General features: G+C 42.9%; 1 non-coding gene across 1 annotated transcript; it reads right to left on the minus strand.

Annotated features, from left to right (window-relative positions):
* Positions 1–6439: 6439 nt before the first annotated feature.
* TRNAT-GGU (transfer RNA threonine (anticodon GGU)) lies at positions 6440–6511 on the minus strand. The gene has a single exon. It is a non-coding gene; the product is annotated as a tRNA-Thr (tRNA).
* Positions 6512–7788: the final 1277 nt, after the last annotated feature.

The following is a 7788-nucleotide window of genomic DNA, read 5'->3' on the forward strand; positions in this document are numbered from 1 at the left end:
CGGGCAAGAGGGGGACCCGGGGCGGCCGCGCGCCACTCCGGGGGTGGCCAGGTGAGCCTGCGCCCAGGCCCGCGACACAGCCAGGTGAGCGTTCGCCTGGGTCCGCCGGTGACCAGGTGAGCTCACGCCGGGGTCCCCGACCGAGACAGGTGAGCCCGCGTCCTCTTACTCTACGGGTCTTGGTCAGAGACGGGTCACAGGACTCAAGCAGTCAGTGGGTAAAATGGGCTGAAGCGGGAACGAAGCCGGCTGGTGATTCAGGGTACCGGCATGGGCCCAGTGGTGTCTTCCCGGGCGGGGGTCAGGAGATAGGAAAGGACATTGTTCCGCCAAGTGAGTTCCTAGTATTAGCCTTAAAAAGAAACCATGCTTCTGAGAGGATGCGTGTGGGAGGGGCGGGAGAGTAGTTGTTTTATTAGCGCGGAGCGTTAATCGGTCCCTGGAGGACCTTGACTAAATTGTGTATCTGGTAGTCAGTCGTGGAGCCTGGATCTGTGCCCCAGAGTTGACTGCGTGGGCAAATGACGAGCTGCGCCTGGAAAGAAGCAGCTGCCACTTTAGGGGTCTTTAAGATGGAAAGTCATTGGATGCTGAGGCAGTGAGAGAGATTGGAGACGGAAAGCAAAGAACAGAAAGATGAGGAGCAAAGATATGGGAAGTCAAGGAAAGGAGCCTCAAGGAAGCAGCCAGGTGGACCCCACAGCTCAGTGGGGCGCGCAGGTTAGCAGCTGGAGCGCTTTCCGGGTTGATGTCTGTCAAGAGCCTGACCCTGAGCAGATTATTGGAATCAGAGAGGTCATTGCCTAAGAACCCTCTGGTTATCGCTGGTATTTTAAGGTTATTATGGTAGGAATAGAAACCATGTGGGCAACAAGTTTTCTTCTGACAAATGATCAAATGATAAGATGTGCACATTTAATTGTGTTCGGAGATAAATTGCCAGATGCTGTGTTTTTCTGATGAGCATTCAAGGAGGCAGCTCTGGAAAAGCCTTTAGTGTAAATAATTAGACTTTAGAATTAAAGTGTTGCAAAACAGCACAACAAATTATTCGTTACTCTAAGTCTTAATAATGTTGCATGTAGCAGCAGTAGCACTCTAATTATATTTAAAAATATTTCAAGAATGTGTCTTTTTTGAGATAGCTGATTACTAGCTTAAAATAGACAGGAAGATAAAATATTCCAATAATTTGAAATATATGCAAAAGTCAAATGAAACATTTGCCAAACCCTACACGAAAATGAGTGAAATAATAACGTAGCCAAGTTCAGCTACTTTTTGGAAGAAATATATTATGCTGCGAGGCAGCCATTTCTCCTTGTCCTTGTATTTGAGAATTGAGGGGGCTGTTTGTCATTGCAAATTTGATCTGTGTGCCCCGGTCATGCCCGCAATACCTGACTGTCCTTCCCACTTCTCAGCTTACCAGTCTGAGGGTCCTCCTATGCACATCTGTTTAAAAAAAAAAAAAAAAAACACCCAGTCTTGTGTTTTAAAACTTGCCTATTTGCTTGGCATTTTAAAAAAAAAATGTAAGAAAGAGGAAAAGGCAGGCTGCACTTCTATGAAACAGCCTCAGTGATTGGAGAAGGATTCGTTTGACTGAATGGGAAATGAGAAATTGGTGGGGGGTGAGAGGGTGCGAAGATACAGTGACCTCATTTGAACTTTACATACTAATTCTTCCTAAATGACGAGGAGTTCGGAACAGGCACTCAAGCTTAGTTTTGGCTGAAAGACATTTAAAGTATTTTTTCTCGGGCACTGTTTATATGGAAGTATTAAGGAGCCTCTAAACACTTACTCATAAGCTCCCCGGGACTAACTCCTAGTACCTTAGAGGCAAGGTGCTTGTCACTAAACCATTACCTTGAATCTTGCTTTAGTATATTTTATATGGTTCTAATGGAACTTAGCAATAAATCAGCAATTTTGCTATTTACTATATTTTTACACAATAGGAAGTTTTCTATTGTGGGCTGTGTGATTCCTTCTGTTAGTTGTTCATATTGGAACCTGTGCCTACTGGAAAAATGAAATAACCATTGCTTAGGTAAGATTGAGATCTATATGTTTTTTACTGTGTAAATACCCTGGAAGTAGGCAGTCCCTGGCTGGTGTAGCAGCTCTTCTACCATCAGGAACCTAATCTCCTTTCTGCTATCCTCAGTGAATAGCTTCCATCTTCCAGGCTGCCTCATGGTTGCAAGATGACTGCTGAACTTCCAGCCATCACATCCATGTTCTAGGCAGGGACAAGGAAGAAAGGGAGAAGGGCAGAGGGCTCCTGACAGCTGAGTAAGATTTAACAACTTCCATTTAAATTTTGTGTATATTGTCCAAAAATATTGTCTGCTAATAATTCTTGTATGCTCATTTCCCTTTTCCCATCAAGGAATGGAGTCTATTTCTTTTCTCCTTGAGTGGTGACTGGTCCAGTGACTTGCTTTAACCAACAAAATGCATTTGAAAGCCTTACTAGGCCTTGCTGTTTCTGTTTTCACCCTGGGGATCCAGCTGCCATGTAAGGAGGCTTGGACTAGACACTGAATAATAAATGATCACGTGAAGAGAGGCCTAGCCAGGCCCCAGCTATTCTAGCTACCCCAGGGAGGTGTCAGTCATGTTCATTAAGCCACCTTGGGTGTGCCAGCAGCAGCTGAGCTCCGGTGGACACCACGTGGAACACAAGAACCACCCAGCTAAGCCCTGCCAACCTGCAGAACTGTCCAAGATAAATCATTGCTGAATTGTGCTGAAACACAGTCGGTTGACCCCCTGCCTCCAAATGCCAGGATGGCCAAGAAGTAAGGTTCATCAGTTGAGCCTTTGGCTGCATTGGACATGGTAGATATCTGTTATCATAGAGCAAAGGGATGGCTCTCCCAGATGGGGAGGGGAGGTAACAGTTGTCCATGGCTGCCAGTTACCTGGTGGCAGCTTGGCACAGAGAAGTTACCAGTGGGACCTCAGGAGCAAGGTCCTGTGGGGACCATTGTTCTTGAACTTTGACGTTAATGGGACTGGACCACCCACATGGGCCATGCTCCTGGATTAGACCTCCACCCTCTCCCTCCGCTCTGAGGCGTCTGTGCCTACACGACCATAGGCTGCCGCGTTCCCTAGTCTGTCCCATTGTGAGCAGGCAGCTCCCCGCTGCAGTTGGGCTCTCAGAGAGGAAGCCTGAGTGAATCAGAGCACTGTCCAGCCAGGCCACTGCAGTCAGTGCTGTGCTCTGGGTTGGCTGCACATCCCTTATCCCTGATCCATTCATGTCTTATCCAGCTGGCCCGACCAGGAGAGGGCCAAGGCCCTTGGGCACTGGAAGAACTGGTTCGAGACCTCGCTACACCCCTTTCTGGTTGTGTGACCTTGAGCAGGCCTTATCGTTCTGCCTCAGTCTTCTCATCTGTAAAATACGGTTAATGGTACCCACTTCATAGGGTTATTGGGAAAATTAAAGAGAGAATGCACGTAAATACTATTGTGAACTCAATAAACAGCCGCCATTATGGTTACTGTTCTGTGTTAACTTACATAAGCAACTGAGTGCTCCTTTTGTGGACCTGTTGATCTTAGAAAGTTCGCTGTCAATCCAGTGATACATTCCTATAGACGTCTGTCATAAAACAAGAATTCTTTCTCACTGAAAAGTTTATTGTCAAAGCCGTTACTGCATTTAAAAGCTTCTTTTAAAATACTACAAGATTTCAAAAAAAAAATCGTGAATTAAAAGGAATATTATAAAATTAGATACCAAAGGTAACCCAAAGTCTCCCCATATTGTAAGTACTTGGTTTTGCTCTGTCCAGGGTAAGTGGGGTTGGAAGCATAGTGTGTTTGTTCTTCTATGTTCTATGTCACATGATCCCCCAGGGCTGCTTTCTGGGGGGATTTAGACTGCTCCCCGGGGACAAAGGCAGCTTGAGAGAAAAACCAGTGATGTCTAGGTGCTTTTGAAGACACACTTTGAATTTGTCTTTAGGCTGTGCTTTAACCACAGTAAGTGTGATCTTCCATGTGGGAAGGGTTTTAAAATTTTTTATAAAGTGAATTTTCTCCTAATTGCTTATATAATAGCTGTGGGCAGGGATGTTACAGGTTGTTGATGTATTTTTTGGATTTTTTTTGTAGCTGTTTATAGTGAGGACAGGTTGGCCATTCTGCTTATGATGTACCTTTAAAATTACTGCTTGCAATATATATTACTTCCATAAAGACAGATTCCTTGCGGAGGACTTCTTGCCCTTCCTAGATTGTCAAGCGCTATATAAATATAAGTATCGCTGTAATTCTTTAAGTTGGATACACCTTTGCTTGGTTATGACATTTCGTTTTATAACACCTGAGGGTCAGGTGGTACCACACATAGAAACTGATGATTGATTTTGTGAGCTTGAGGCTGACATGAGCTTTATAGTGGCTGGTCAGAGGATACACTCACATCTTAGTGCAATATATTGATATGACGCAAGGAAAAAACTTGCTTTTCCTAAAATAATTAGCTTTAATTTCTTTATAAGCTAATCTACTCTTAGAAAGTTCAGGCAGCTCAGCAGGGTATATGACCTCCCTCCCATCCCCCAGAGACAGGCAACCACTAAGAGTCTCTCATTTTCCAATTAGCAATTTTCTGTGCATTAACAAACATACACACCGTGTGATTTGTTTCTATTTTAATACAAATGGTGTCATGCGTATGTATTGTCATGGCATCTTTTTTTTTTTTTCACCTATCTCTAGGCCTGGAATGCGTTTCCATTGCTGCGGATAGAGCTCCATTTCATTCTTTTCAACTGCTCCTTGGCATCCCTTTGAATGGCAGGATCCTGATTGGCCAATCCTATATAATGATCATTTCCAAATAGGCTGTATCTAAGACTAAATGTTTAACTAGAATTTTTTAGAGTTATTAAAACAATTTTAATAGACCTGATTTTTATAGCAGTTTTAGATTCACAGCAAAATTGAGCAGAAAGTGCAGAGATTTCCCTTATAACCCCGTCCCCTCCCACTGCCTCCCCCATAATCACCATCCCCAGCCAGAGTCGGACATTTGTTACAATTGATGAACCTATACTGACACATCGTTATGTCCTGAAGTTTGTAGTTTACATTAAGGTTCACTCTTGGTGTTGTACATTTTGTGGGTTTGGACAAATGTGTAATGACGTGTATCCACTATAAGAGTATTGCACAGAATAGCTTCACTGCCCTAAAAATCCTCTGTGCTCCATCTAGTCATTCCTTCCACCTCCTACCCCAGCCCCACTCCTGGCTACCACTGATCTTTTTACTGTCTTCATGGTTTCACCTTTTCCAGAATGTCACATATAGTGGTCCCTGTTAATCTGTGGGATATACGTTCCAAGACCCCCAGTGGATACTTGAAACTGTGGATAGTACCAAGCCCTATATATGTTTTCTTCCTATTCTGATAGATGGGTAGTGTCTGCAGTGTGTATACACTGGACAAAGGGAGGACTTACGTCCCAGGAAAGATAGAGCAGGAAAGCACCCGATTTCATGATGCTACTCAGAATGGTGCACAATTTAAAACTTACGCATTGTTTATTTCTGGAATTTTCCATTGAATATTTTCAGACCTTGGTTTATCTTGGGTAACTGGGAATATAGAAAGTGAAAATGTAGGTAAGGGGAACTACCATAGCAGGAATCATACAGTATGTAGCCTTTTCAGACTGACTTTTTTCACTTGTGATATATATTTAAGTTTCCTCCATTTTCATGGCTTAATAGCTCACTTCTCTTTAATGCTGAATAATATTCCATTGCCTGGACGAACCACAACTGACATATTCATTCACTTACTGAAGGACATCTTGGTTGCTTCCAGAATTTGGCAATTGTGAATAAAGCTGCTATAAACATCTCCATGTGGGCTTTTGTGTATACATAAGCCTTCAACTTGTTTGGGTGGAAATACCAAGGTGTGCTGGATCATTTGGTAAGGGTATGTTTAGTTTTGTAAAAAACTGCCGAGCTGTCTTCCAAAGCAGCTGTACCATTTTGCTTTCCCACAAGCAATGAATGAGAGTTCTTGTTGCTCCACACTCTTGCCAACATTTGGTGTTGTCAGTATTTTGGATTATGGCCATTCCAATAGGTGTGTAGTGTTATCTCATTGTAATTTGCATTTCCCTGATGTTGAGCATCTTTTCATAAGCCTAATTGCCATCTCTATATCTTCTTTGGTGAGATACCTGTCCACATTTTTTGCTTATTTTTTAATCAGGTTGTTTGGTTCTTATTGTTGAGTTTTAAGTGTTCTCTTTAACAGTCCTATGTCAGATATATTTTCAGCAGATATTTTCTCCCACTTGGTGGCCTTTCTTCTCATTCTCTTAACTAGAATTTTTTTAAACATACAGATTTTTATTTAACAAACTATTTTTAAAAATATTTTTTCTCTTAATGGAGGCACTGGGGTTTGAACCCAGGACCCCATGCACACCAAGCACACCCTCTACCACTGAGCTACACCCCCAACCTTAACTAGAAATTTTTTAATTACCAAAAAAATTGTGTTCTTTGTAGCAAGTATTATAAAACAGAGATGTATTAAGAAAAACTCAATTAATCTTCTCTTTGCCTCTGGTAGTACCCTTTGAGGTAACTAATCTGAACAGTTTGATTTGTAACTCTCTACATCTTTCTCTCTGCTCAAATGTGTTTGTGTGTATGTGTATGTGTGTGTGTATTTATGGAAATGTATGTGGGTTTTTCCCTTATATTTTTGTTCAAGAATAAGCTTCTTCTCTATACATTTCTCCATAGTGTCTTTTATCCCCTTCCTCTAAATAAATTACCGTTGGTATGTTTCTAGGCAAATACGTATAAATATAACTTACTCTTTTTCATGGCTGTGCAATATTCCTTGGTACAGATATCATAATTTAGCCAGCCATTCCTCCAGCATGGCTATTTAGGATGTTTCCAGTTTTATTTTCCTGTTCCATGATAAACAATGCTGGTGCTTTTATTCTTTTTTTTTCACATTTTTTTTCTCTGTGATTTATCATAACATTTTGTGTATATCTGGTGCTTTTATTCTTACAGGATAAATTCCCCAAAGTGGGACTCTTGGGTCAAAGGTGATGTGTATTTCTAATTTTATTGGATATTGCCAGAGTATTTTTCGAAAAGATTATATTTCATACCCTCACCAGCAATGTATGAAAAGTGCATTTCCCCACATCCTCATCAGTGCTGGATTTTAGCCATCTGTAAAACATTTACCCAGCTTTTGGTATTGCTTTAATTTGCCTTGTTTTTACAACGAGTGGCCCTGGGTAGCTCATTATCAGCATGTGGGTTGGTTGTTCATATCTTTTGCCCATGTGGTTGTTAGGTTCAAATGTGGTGGACTTGGAAAGGCTGGAGTCGGACAGAGTAGAGCACAGCAGGCAGTGCAGGCACCAGACTGGTGAAGGGAGGGCAGAGGGTGCAGTCCCATACTCTGGGCAGCCGCCACCATCATATGATGGTGACGCCCGCCATTAGCACCTGCTCTGCCCATCTGAGTGTTCCTGGGTCACATCCAGGGCCTCGGGGTGGCAGCACTCCAGGGCCAGGTTCACATGGTGAATGCATAACGGGGGGAGGAGTGATGAGAGCCCCTCCAGTTCCCATGAGTGTGCCTCTCCAGCTGTGCGTTGCCAGGACCCTGGTTCTGCTTTGGTGATAGCACTTGCGGGGCTGCACCGCAACCTCCCTGTGATTGTCTGTTTGCCGTCTTATCAGACTCCAAGCTTACTAAGCTTT

The sequence above is a fragment of the Vicugna pacos genome, chromosome 24, assembly GCF_048564905.1.
Source record: "Vicugna pacos chromosome 24, VicPac4, whole genome shotgun sequence".
Taxonomy (NCBI): Eukaryota; Metazoa; Chordata; class Mammalia; order Artiodactyla; family Camelidae; genus Vicugna; species Vicugna pacos.